General features: G+C 42.7%; 1 protein-coding gene and 1 long non-coding RNA gene across 12 annotated transcripts in view; one reads left to right on the forward strand and one right to left on the reverse strand.

Moving 5' to 3' along the window:
• FRMD4B (FERM domain containing 4B) overlaps positions 1-12,579 on the forward strand; it is a 243,354-nt gene that overhangs the window by 189,563 nt on the left and 41,212 nt on the right. The window lies entirely within an intron of this gene.
• LOC310702215 overlaps positions 1-12,579 on the reverse strand; it is a 62,769-nt gene that overhangs the window by 15,946 nt on the left and 34,244 nt on the right. The window lies entirely within an intron of this gene.

Below are 12,579 nucleotides of genomic sequence, written 5' to 3' on the forward strand. Positions count from 1 at the left end.
TTTGCCATCCATCGTAAGCAGCATATCAGAACAAAATAAGCCTAACCCTCTTACCCTACCAAAATAGAGGGCATGGTCCTGCCCCACTGCTTTCTCTTGCCATCCCTAAAAGGCCCCTTTCCTCCTCCCTGGGCATATGTGTATAGGAACTGTCCCAACTCATAAATCATAAACACGTGCAAATCATAAACTTCTGGAAGAGCTAATTTTCCTTGCTGAGTGTAGCAGGGACGCTTTAATGCACATGACTATCCTGCAGGGAAAACGCACCTTGCTTCTTTGCAGCCACACCTCTGTGCTTTATCTGCATATCGATGCCAAGAGCTAGCTATTCTGATCTTCTTCCTGCTCCCTAGATCATTTAGGGGTCAACACCTCAAATGCATTTTCTGCCAGCTGCACATCTTGCTGCTGTCTCAGAATACAAGTCAAGTATGTGTAGGAGTGGTACATCTGGCCAGATTTTTTAGCAGATGTCTATATCTGAAAAAGTATCTCAATGTGAAGTTCATTTAACACCGTAAAAGAGGCAGATCTTACTGGACAAGAGGTCTGCCACAGAAAATGCTCTTTCCCATGTCCGCAACTGTTCTACAACAATGTAGGTGAATAATCCAGAAACAATTAGTCAACATGCCTCAACTTTGTTTTGTTTATCCAACCATCATTTATTCATCTGGTACAAGAGTAGCTGACCCTATGGCTCTCCAGATGTCATTGGATTCTTAACTCCCATCATTCCTGACCACTGGCCATGTTGGTTGGGATGATGGGAGTTGTAGTTCAGTGACTCCTAGAAGACCACAGGTTAGCCATACCTGATCTAGAACAAACAATGGCTTGACTATGCAGTGATCAAATTATTCAGTGAATTTGTTTTCATTTTTTTTCAAAAACATGTATATCTTACTTTTGTGTCCAAAAGAGTTGTTGTTGTTGTTGTTGCTGCTGCTCTGCTGTTGTTGTTTGGTTGTTGTTGTTCCTGAACAATTGCCTGTAATTGCCTGCTCTTTGGTAAAACACTGGTTTGGAAGAGGGCTGGGTAGTCTTAACCTGGGCTTCCAGGGTAAAAGGAAAGTTGACAATTTAGGTATAGCGCTGCTCATTCTCAAGCTAAGCATCATTGTATGTTATTACTTATTGCCAGGGCTTTCTTTCAGCCAGAACTCATAGGAACTCAGTTCCATCACCTCTCAGATTGCGCCATTGTCATTATAAGAGAACAAGGGAGGTGTTCATGGAGAGTTCTGGCACCTCTTTTTCTAGAAAAATAGCACTCCTTAGGAGTCATGAATTGTGCATCTAGGCTAGTGTGGTATAATGGTTAGTGTGTCAGACTACGACTGGGGCGACGAATGTTCAAATACCCACCCACTCATGAAACTCACTGGATGACCATGGGGTAGTCACTCAGCTTAACCTCACTGGGTTTATTTTAAGTATGAAGGAATGTATCTGACAGTATTTTTTATACCACTTGTTATTAAAGAAAGTCAGAGTTATTTCCTGGGGGAGTGGGAAGAGAACTATGCACACCAGCTTCAGTTCCTTAGAGGAAAGGTAGGTTTTTAAATGTACTTATTAATACATAATATTTCCTCAGAAATAAGTTCTTTTTAGTTTGGTGTGACTTAAGCCCAAATAATTGTGCTTAGGATTACAGCCTTAAACACTTAGTTGTCACTTCAAGCAATCTTTCACACCATTTGAGACAATTCTAGGGGAATCTGTGCTTGTTAATCTGCGCTTAATTAATACCAATTACTGGGAATGGTGATGCAGCAAATGACAAGTGTTTCTGCGCGCCACCACACATAAAAATAGACATTCTGCAGTTTATTTTCCAAAGCAACACACACACTTACGCAGCTCCTGCAATAGCTACACAGCATAGACCACAAAAGGAAGGGAAAGCGGGTGGCAAGTTTCGATGCCAGCCAGCTTCTGGAAACAGTGACTCCTACTAAAAGGAGTCATGGAAGAAGAGATGATAGTACAAGCAGTTTCTTTGCACAGAGGGTGGTTCTTTGTTTGCCATGTGCAGTAAACTGTAAAAGTAAGCAAAAGCAACTAAGCGAGGAGTAGCTGCAAGGAGAAATAAATACATATGTTTAGCAAGGGTGTGAGATAGAGGTGTACAGAGACTGGTGTGATTGGTGCATCAGGTGTCGAAATAGTTTCTTTCTGCACACACAGAAAAAGTGATGCATAAAACCTCAGTTTGGTTATAAAAGTATAGCCAGTCAGATGGTACATCCAGTTAAGTGTCTTTTTCTTCACAATGGTCAGTGAGACGCTTCTGGGAAAGCCCAGAAGTAGAGTGTGCTGTTGCCTTCCAGCAACTGGAATTTAGCCTTATTCTGCCTCTAGGAAACTCTCGGAAACATAGCCTAGTTTTGTCTAGTCCTGTTGCCCTCTGCGTGTTGTTGACTCCAGTTCTTATCATTTCTGGCTGGGAATGATGGGAACTGGAGTCCAACAACGCCTGGAAGGCTACAGATTCCCCATGCTTGGTTTAGTCCAATGGACAGCCACTCTCCAGAGTCTTAGGATTTTAGCCACATTCCATGATGATGCCAAAGAGTGAACTTTGAACCTTATGCTTGCCAAGTCTGCTTTGTGTGTGAGAGGAATGACCTCTCCCGAAATCTGCTATCCTGTTCCATTTCTTTTGCCTACGCTTACATCTCTCTGTCTCTCCCTGCCCCATTGTGATCAGGGATGTAACTGCTTTGCAAGTTAAAGGACACTTAGCCTTGGCTCTGCCAACAGAGTTTTGTTTTTTCAGAAGAAATATACAGAAGCCTGTTATTACCAAGTCAAACATAGCCTACTGGCTGTCTTACCTTAAAGCAGAGCAATATAGCAGAATCTTTATGGACTTTGGAGTACCATTTGTTTGAACTCCTTACCTCATCAAAACTGTTACTCTCATGCACATTGAGCATGCCTAGAAGCCTGACATGCTTTTCCTGACATACTGGCTTTGCACATGCAGCAATGTTTGTATGTACATTGTTTTTAAACACATGAGGCCATGGAAACATGGCATTCCCCCACGCCTAATATTCTAAAGAGGTGTATTGCCAGCAGAGTTGGTTCTACATGTGTAGCTCAGCCAGGGAGACATCTGATAGAGCCTTGCAGCAGGGCTTTATAACTTCACCACACATGGTAGACCACTTGTTCTGAAAGATAGTGCATCAAACTCTTCCTCCAGGTTGAAATGAGCCAACCAAGAAGAGGGCTGGAAATATTCCCTCTGGTACTTCAGCTTTCTGTATGTAGATTACATACTGACATCTATCTGAGCTATACTGCTTGAAAGCGTTGATCAGTTTTAACAAGACAACTCAGCTCCTTTACTCAAAAGCAAACATTTTTGCAGCACCTCCTTCTGCAAGCCAACCATAGACTTCAGGTAATTTCTTAAAGGAGAAGTGCCTGGACTTGATTACACCTGTAAACTTCACCCTCTGACCTGGAAGCCCTGCCCTTCTAATCATAGGGATTATGGAGCAATATAATGTTACTTGCCAAGGCAGAATACCTTGGTTGTTTATAAGACATAGGGGCACTGCACATGTGATTAGGAACACAGGAAGTCACCTTGTATGAGGTCGAGTCACTGGTCTATCTATCCCAGTATTATCTAGTGGGACAGGCTGTTGTTCTCCAGAGCTTCAGGCAGAAATCTTTCTCACCATCTGCATACTATACTTGTTTTTGATTTGTCTTTTAGTTTACCATATTTTTCGCTCTATAACACGCACCCGACCATAACACGCACATAGTTTTTAGAGGAGGAAAATCCGTAGGCATGCCACCCGTAGGCATTCCCTCCATAACACACACAGACATTTCCCCTTACTTTCTAGGAGGAAAAAAGTGAGTGTTATGGTGCAAAGAATACGGTATTTTGTCTGTTTGTGTTTTGCCTTCTTTTTAAGCTGATTTGAGGCATTCTCTCTCTCTCTCTCTCTCTCTCTCTCTCTCTCTCTCTCTCTCTCTTTCTAGCAACTAACACACACAATTAACAGCAATCCTTTTAATGAACATAGGACCTTCTGCAGGCAATGTATGTGATCTGCCCTCTGAGGCATGGTCCTTGCAGTAACCATGCCTGTTTTTCTCTATAAGGCTAGATTTGCAGATGTCTTAAATGTTTTTCATCAAAAAGAATTGTTTACATGGGAGGTCTTCTATTATAGTTTTCTTAAATGTTTATGCTGAGAATTAAATGCCCTTCATCAAATGTTTGACCCATGTGTGTGTGTGCGTATGTGTTCAATTTTATTTCCCCCTCTCGGAATCAAGTGCACATTTTGCCTAGCTAGATTCAACTAGTGTGCCAAATTTATTATTACTATTACAGTTAATTTCTTAATCACCTTCTAAGCCACCCGTTTCAATGTGATTTACAAAATGAGTGAATTTTCTCTATGTATTTCATTTCACTTAATGTGAATATCTCTCAGTGAAACAATTCTGAGGTGGGGGATATTTGTATAATGCATACAGAAAGCTCATGGTAAACGTAAAATAGTTTCTTAGGAATGGAATGCTGGTGGTGAAAGTAATCTTTATCTCCTGTACATTCACTTGCTTGTCACTGCCTGCATGGATGACAAGGGTAGAGGTTTTGCTTCACGTGAGCTTTCCTTTGGGGTATTGGCTAAGTTTTTGTGCAGATTAAATCTTCCGTTACAACAACATCGCGATTAATTCTAAAGTATGTGAGATGGGTGCACATGTAAACCCACATTATAAATATTTATATGTCACAAAAATAAGAAAAGAAAACCAGATACGTTTGAGTCTATGCCACTAAGGGTACATTCAACATAAGGGGGGTGGGTTTGGGTATGTATGTGATTAAACACTCAGCAAAGCCACTCCACTCTTACCCTACAAACTCGCAAAGGGTATATACAGTGGTGCCTCGCAAGACGAAAAGAATCCGTTCTGTGATTCTCTTCGTCTAGCGGTTTTTTCGTCTTGCGAAGCAAGCCCATTGACGGATTAGCAGATTAGCGCTATTAGCGGCTTTTAGCGGCTTATCTGCTGATAGGATCAGCTGATAAGCGGCTTAGCAGCTTAGAAAAAGGGGGGGGGAGGAAAAAAACCCAGCAGAAACTCGCAAGACATTGTCGTCTTGCGAAGCAAGCCCATAGGAAATTCGTTTTGCGAAGCACCTCCAAAACAGAAAACTCTTTCATCTAGCGAGTTTTCCGTCTTGCGAGGCATTCGTCTTGCGGGGTACCACTGTACTTAACACCAAACAGTACCAGTAATTGTTGTGACATAGATGATAAACAAATTGATTATTATATCAGCTCTCTCTGATACAGGCCAGAAATACCAGTTCATCTCTTATGCAAGCAGTTCAGTGTATATAAAAAGGGTTGATTTCAAAGAACGAGATATATACAATATATAGGTAAAATCTGTGAATACTGAATTATGCACTTTTTATTCATTCATTTAATTTTAAGCTGCAATTACACTGATCAGGAGCTCAGTACCTTAAGGACCACCTTTCCCCATAAAAACAGACCTGGGCCCTGTGCTTGTCATCTGAGGCCGTTCTCTATGGCCCTCCTCCCAGAGAGGTTCAGAAGGTGGCAGTAAGAGAACAGGCATTTTCATTGGCTTGCCTGGTGCCATCGTTGCATATATTTAGGTGCGAGGCAAAAGCATTCCTCTTTACCCATGCCTTCTACTATTAAATAATCTATGGCCTGTTAAAGCTGGGGGAGGGAGCTGTTATTACGATTATTTTGTTATTATGCTGTCTGTTGTTATGCTTTTTATTTCATTTTTAAATTATTACTGGTGATCCGTAATGTGTTCTTAATGTTGTACACCTCCCCGGGATCTTTTGATAAAGAGTGGTATATAAATTGAATGAATTAATAAACTACTACTACTACTACTACTACTAATAATAATAATAATAATAATAATGGTTTCCATCCTGTGTGAGAAGGGAGATTTGCTCTGTATTAAAACCATCAGATTCAGAACACATTTTTCATTGTGTACACTCACATAAACATTCCTTTGTTTTCCGTCATCAGCTGTTCCAAAGTTTTATGATCTGCTCTATAGTTTATAGCTTAACCATGATATACATGGATTTACATCTTGTGAGATGCAGAGTTTTTTCAATATGCCGAAACTTGCTCTCTCTTCCTGCATTTACAAGGAAATGCTGACTGTACACAGTTCCCATTGATGTATCCAAGGCTGGAAAGTGCCTGAGATTTTTAAGATACAGGTGCCTCTAGCAAGATTAAGGAGTGCTAACCTCTTTCTCTGGCACTGTTCCAGCCGGGTAAAACTAACCACACGATCTCCCTGCCTCACCCCCGTGGCCATTAGCCAATTCCACATTCTTTGAAGCTGCTGTCAGAGATAACCGCAAGCATCCTTTAGTTTCAACGTGCAACCTGAAAATAATCCTCTCCCAGATAAAGCCGAGTTGGGGTAGGGCGGCAGCGGTGGCGGGGAACCAACAGCTCTCTATTTTTCTTAAAAGAGAAATGAGGCATTTTATTTTGTAAACCCCACCCGTTCTACCACTTTCACCCCCTTCTCCCCCTGCTTCCATCATGCTAAGCCACCATCGACTGCTCTTTTGGCAGGTGGCAAGAGCAACGCATAGTGCAGCTCTCTGCTAAGGGCAGGAGAGTCACCTGAGGTTAGCTCTATGATGCTATTTCCCCCTGCCATGCTGTGGAGCAGGCTTGGCCAACCAGGTGTGCCGCAAACGCTGTTGAACTACAACCCATCAGGGCCTACCAGCATGTTGCACATAAGTATAAATTTTTCATACCTTTAAAAATGTCATTTTCCTAATCAGTAAGGGTAAAACCCTATACCTACACAAGTAGGCATGTATGCAGTTGACTATTAATCCAAGATCAGTAACTGGTCCTGGATTCAGGAGAAAGGCTTGGGATACAGCCTTTTAACACACTGTCATCATGCGCACATGTCACTGCTTACATTTTGTGTGTGAGTGTTTTTAGCTTCCTACTGGAAAGAAAAATTGTCGCCCCACAGCTCAAATCAGATGTTGGCCAGGAGAAAGGATGCAGCCAATAGTGACTGGGGATCACACTAAACCTTTCTAAACTATCACTTAGGAGTTCTTTTCAGTGGAATGAAAAGCGTTTCAGGTTTTCACTCTCCTTATAGTGTTGAGAATTACAAGGTTCTAGAGAATGCGGGGGATTGTATTCTTGGACAGCATCTGATGTTCCAGGCAAAAGCTGGTAATTGATGCAGTCTCATTCTCCTATATCTAGCCAACATCCACAGCATTTGCGGGGGGGGGGGGGGGAGAGAGAGAGAGTTCAACACAGAGCCTTGGACAATGCAGGTATTCCACCCCAAGTTGTTTTTGTAGGAATTAAGTTTTAACGGAGTTCTTACGGGTTTTTGAGTCTGGCTCAGTGCAGAACAGACCTGATTAAAACCATTTATTTTCTGAGTAAATTGAAAATAAAGGTTTTTTTATTTTATTTGTAATTTTCATTGAATTTTTTATTTATTCAACAAACACATAGGCAAAGTATTAAATCAATAAGAAATAAAAAGAAAAACTTCAACTTGGTGCATGCTATTCCTACATATAGGGAGTTTACTGAAGGGGTAGCGTCATCGCATTTAGTCCATTGACTGACTTATTAATCACACAAAGACCAAAAGTACTGCAGTAGTAAATCTCTGATTACTCGGAGTTGCCACTGACTTGCCTTGTCCCATCATAAATGTTACAAAGGGACCCCAAGTGTTTATGGAAGCATCGGCCAATTTCACATCCCACAGCAGCCTCCTATCTCTGCTAAGGCTGTGTAGCACAATTTGGACCACCAGGCCTACAGTGACTGGAGTTGAGCAATAAAGGAAGCCCATTCCAAATTTTGGGCTGCATCACACTCCTAAAGGCATTACTTGGGAGTGTGGTGTGCCCCTGAGTGCCAGCGTGATGTAGTGGTTAAGAGCAGTGGACTTGTAATCTGGTGAACCGGGTTCGCTTCCCCGCTCCTCCACATGCAGCTGCTGGGTGACCTTGGGCCAGTCACACTTCTCTGAAGTCTCTCAGGCCCACTCACCTCACAGAGTGTTTGTTATGGGGGAAGAAGGGAAAGGAGAATGTTAGCCGCTTTGAGACTCCTTTGTGTAGTGATAAATCAGGATATCAAATCCAAACTCCTCCTCCTCCTCCTCCTCCTCCTCCTCCTCCTCCTCTTCTTCTTCTTCTTCTTCTTCTTCTTCTTCTTCTTCTTCTTCGGACTAACTCCCTGAAGTCCCAAGCTCCCTTGGTGGCAGCAAGGTCTTGCAGTTTGGCCTGCCCCAAAGCCTGCCGCAGTGTGCTGCAACAGCTTCAAGGAACCATGATAAATGTCCTGTTTGTTTTATTTATTTCCACTGCAGCAGTGTTTAGGGACTATGGGAGCTGTGAAACCACCCCATTGCTACCAAGTAAAACTTGGGTAAGAAAACAAGTGGGAAAGTGGTGGCACCAGTGAGGAAGAGTCACTGCTATTTAACTCCTCTGTATTGAATTGAAAGGAAGCACCGGCTCAATTTTTCATGGTATTAGTAGGAGGGTTGAATTTGAAGAATTATTGGGGGGGGGGCAACCCACTCTTTTTCGGATATTGCTATTACCCTAGTTTAGACCCTTTCAAAATTCTAATCCATTCAGGGCTTTATTTTAGACGAGGAAAGCCCCTATAGGCCTATCTTAATCCCCTTTCTCTAAACTCGTGTTCCTAGACACTGTTGGATTCCAATTCCCTTCAGCACCAAACCAGCAAAACCAGTGTTCAAGATGGATGGGATGTCTGAGGGCTTAGTAAATTATATGTTGTTGCAAGTATCTCTTGTTTTCTGAAAAAAAGTCATATTTGAGAAGATTCTTATTTCCGTACTGCTTATTTCTGCAATCCACTCAAGGTGCTTAGGGTGAAATACATAGAATCATAGAACTGTAGAATTGGAAGGGGTCCTGAGGATCATCTAGACCAACCCCCAGCATTGCAGAAATATGCAGCTGTCCCATATGGGGATGGAACATGCATGGTGCTTACTCTATTTTAATCTTCCTGACAAACCTGTGAGGTTGATTAAGATGGCAGATAATGACTGGCCCAGGGCCATCCCATAAACTCATGGCTCAGTGGGGGATTGAACCCAGGTCTTCCTAGTCTGGCACTCAAGACAATGCACCATACACATTCTCTGGATGATGTTCTATATTCAGCAATTCAGAAATACCATTGCTTTTGTCTTCTATAAGGGGGTGGTCTTAAGGGAGGTGGAGAGTAAGCTGCTAATTTACTTTGGAGACACTGGTTTTTATTTTTGCCCCAAGCAATATTATGAGGCTTGCAGCAATGACTCATCATCTGACGTGCATATGTACTGCACTCTGTGATCATCCCTAATTTCCAGTTGCTTCATCTGATCTGCAGGTAAATGACTGCCTGTTAAATGACTGCCTGGGACGACGGCTTCCCTGTTGATCTGTTCCTAGGCCATATTTCCCCAACTTGGGGCCTGCAGAAGTTGTTGGCCCACACATCCAATCACACTTGATCATTGGCGCTACTAGTTAAGGATGATGGGAGTTGGAGTCTCAGGAGAAGGCTGCCCTAGACCTTTGTACGCACTGCCAAATGTGGCCCTTAATTCAGTTTGTCAAACTCACACAGAAGCGTAGTCACTAGTAAAACCCCTTGCAATGGCGGAATTGTAATTAAAGCATCCAGGACAGATAGCCATCCACCCTCTGCTTATAAACCTCCCGAGGGAGTTCGTTCCTCTGTCAAACAGGTCTTACTGTCAGAAAGTTTTTTCCTGGTGCTTAGTCTTCTAATTTGAAGCCATTGGTTTGGGTCCTAGTCTCTGGAACAGGAGAAAATAAGACCCCTGGATCCTTTTCACATGTACTACTCATAAGCCAGGTATCCCCCCTGCCCATCTTATATTTGTGCATCTGGGTCTTCCTGCCTAAGTATAAAACCTTACATTGGTCCCTATTGAAATTCATTTTGTTAGTTTTGGCCCAGTTCTCCAATATGTTAAGGTCATCTTTAATCCCAGTTCTGTCTTCTGCGGCATTAGCTACCCCAGTTTGGTGTCATCTGCAAATTTGATGCCTTTTTAAAAAAAATCTCATTTCTGGGGAGCTACAAATGAAGCAAGATATGCCATTAGGTTTGCACCATTAAAAAGACAAACAAACCCTAGGTTGCAAAAGGCATTTTCTTGAGTAAAAGTTGTATATAAAAAGGAAATGATGGTTATGGTCCTGTTTCTATCAGTCCCAAGCATATGGCAGGAGCATGTGTGGCAGAGAGTGAAAGGCCTCTTGGGGATGACTACAAAGCCTTGATCAGCCACAGACTGAAAGAGTATAGAAGGGACTGAAAAATCAGATCAGGTTATAGAAATGCTTAGCTTCTGTGCTGAGTGGGTTTACACTGGATTTAGGGCAATCTGCTGAGGATTTAGGACAGCCTAGCAAGGATTCTATTTCTGAGCAAGAGGGGAGTCCCAGCTGATAAAGCAACTTGGCCCCATGACAAAAGCATCAAGGAAACAAGTTGGGCAGGCTAGTTTTCCCCTCTTTCTTTCTTTCTTTCTTGGCCTAAAAAAACCCCAAGCTCCAAAGTAAATTGACTCAATAAACAGATGTAAGGAAGGGACTATCCGGTGTATTGTACAGCATGTCACATGTGCTACTGTCTGCTTTCTAGAAAGAAGTCATAGGGTGTGTGCTTTGTGCAAGTAGCTCCTGGGTCTCAGGGAACAAGCCTGATAGCTAGAACTGATGGGGGTTGAAATTCACAGCATCTGGAGGGTGCCAGGTATAGGGGGTGGAAGCTATTAACCATTTGCTTGTGCTGTGGTTGCAGCATCATAAATACGTTCGTGCCATTGGAGGCAGGAGGCTGTGGCAGGAGGCTGCTTTGGCCTACCTCCCGTCACAGTGACAATGACCTGAAGGACATTGCCCCCAGATGTGACTGGCCTAAGCTGAAGTGCAACAGCACAGCCTCCCCAAGGGAGGTCAGCATTTCATTCTGAGTTTGCAAACAGAACCACCTGAAACTGCTTCTTTCGTAAGGGAAGTTGTTTGTTTCTCTGTGCCCTCATCTGCCTTCTTTCTACCTTGTTCTTAATGTTTTCAGAGCACTTGGAAAAAGGGGAACACCTTGATCTGTTTGTCAGTAATAGGGAAATGGAGATTCTTGTGTGCTTATAGCTCTCATGGGTGCTATTATTTATCTACACAGTTTGTTTTTAAATGACCTATGACTTCATCAGGTTTTTGCAGCTATATATTCAGGTTAAAGACGATCAGTTAGATTCCCCGGGTGAACCTGGGAGTGAATTCCATGGAAACAGAGTGCGCCTTACTTGGAAATAAATGTATTTGCATTCTCAAGAACAGGTTGCCAGCAAATGGTAAACATGTTTGTACCAAATCCTCGGAGAAGGCTCTATCTGCTGAATACTATGCTTATAATAGTCAATGGGAGCAATTCCCCATTTCACTTCTTCCTTGCTATGGAACTCTTGTGTAACTCCCATTCATTGTAGCAGAACCTTATGCAAGAGAAGTTCCCAGTGGATTGTGTCTAGCAGGAGCGAAGAAATGTTGAGGCTGTTGAATTATTAACCTACAGCCCAGCCTTATGCCTGTTTATTCCACTGTGGCTTCATTTGTTTGGAGAGAAAAAACAGCTTTCGACAGCTAAACAGAATACAAACGTTTTACTTTTTATGGTATGCAATGTTCCTCCTTCCCCCCTGCCCAAGTTTTTGTGTTTTAACATTTCCCCCCTTGCTATAAGAAAAAAAAACTGCTCCCTGGATGTAAGCCAGGAGCATAGTCAAAACATACTCTTATATATATATATAAAGCATATGGAGAACTTTCGTTGTATACTTGGTGGAATTTCCCAGCGGGCTGTGTTTATGAAGAAGTTTTGCCAAAGCAAGGGAAGACTGGAGGAAAAGGAGCCCTCCGTTTCGCAGCTAGAAGCTAGTTGCTGGGAATCACAAGCAAGAAGAGTGCTGTTGTGCTCAGGTGCTGCTTGCAGGCTTCCCAGCGGTATCTGGTGGGCCGCTGTGAGAGCTGGGTTTGCGATTGGCCCGCTACATCAGGCGTGCATTATTTCCCCTGCACAGAAGCACTCTGAAGGCTTCTTTTGAAACACACTTAAACGCCTGCTTTTCGTTGGGGGTCTGTGCATGGGGCTCATTGCTTAAGCCTCTTAATCAGGGCTGTTGTCTCCCTCTACGCTCTTGAGAATGCCTTCAGGTCTCCCACAAATCCTAGATGCAACACTTTGGGAAGTGTTGCAAGTTTCAAGGAGCTAATGAACTCTGAAGCATTTCTGAGAACACTGGCTTATAGTTGCATCACCACATCTTTTTAGTTCAGGTATTGGCTTGTAGCAATGGGTTATATATGTTTCAGAAGGGACACTGGAACAAGCCAAGACTGCTGTCTATGCTCCGAGTATAGGCCAACGTTTGTTTCATTATTCCTAA

The sequence above is a fragment of the Podarcis liolepis genome (genome assembly GCF_965112155.1).
Source record: "Podarcis liolepis genome assembly, chromosome: 2".
NCBI lineage: Eukaryota > Metazoa > Chordata > Lepidosauria > Squamata > Lacertidae > Podarcis > Podarcis liolepis.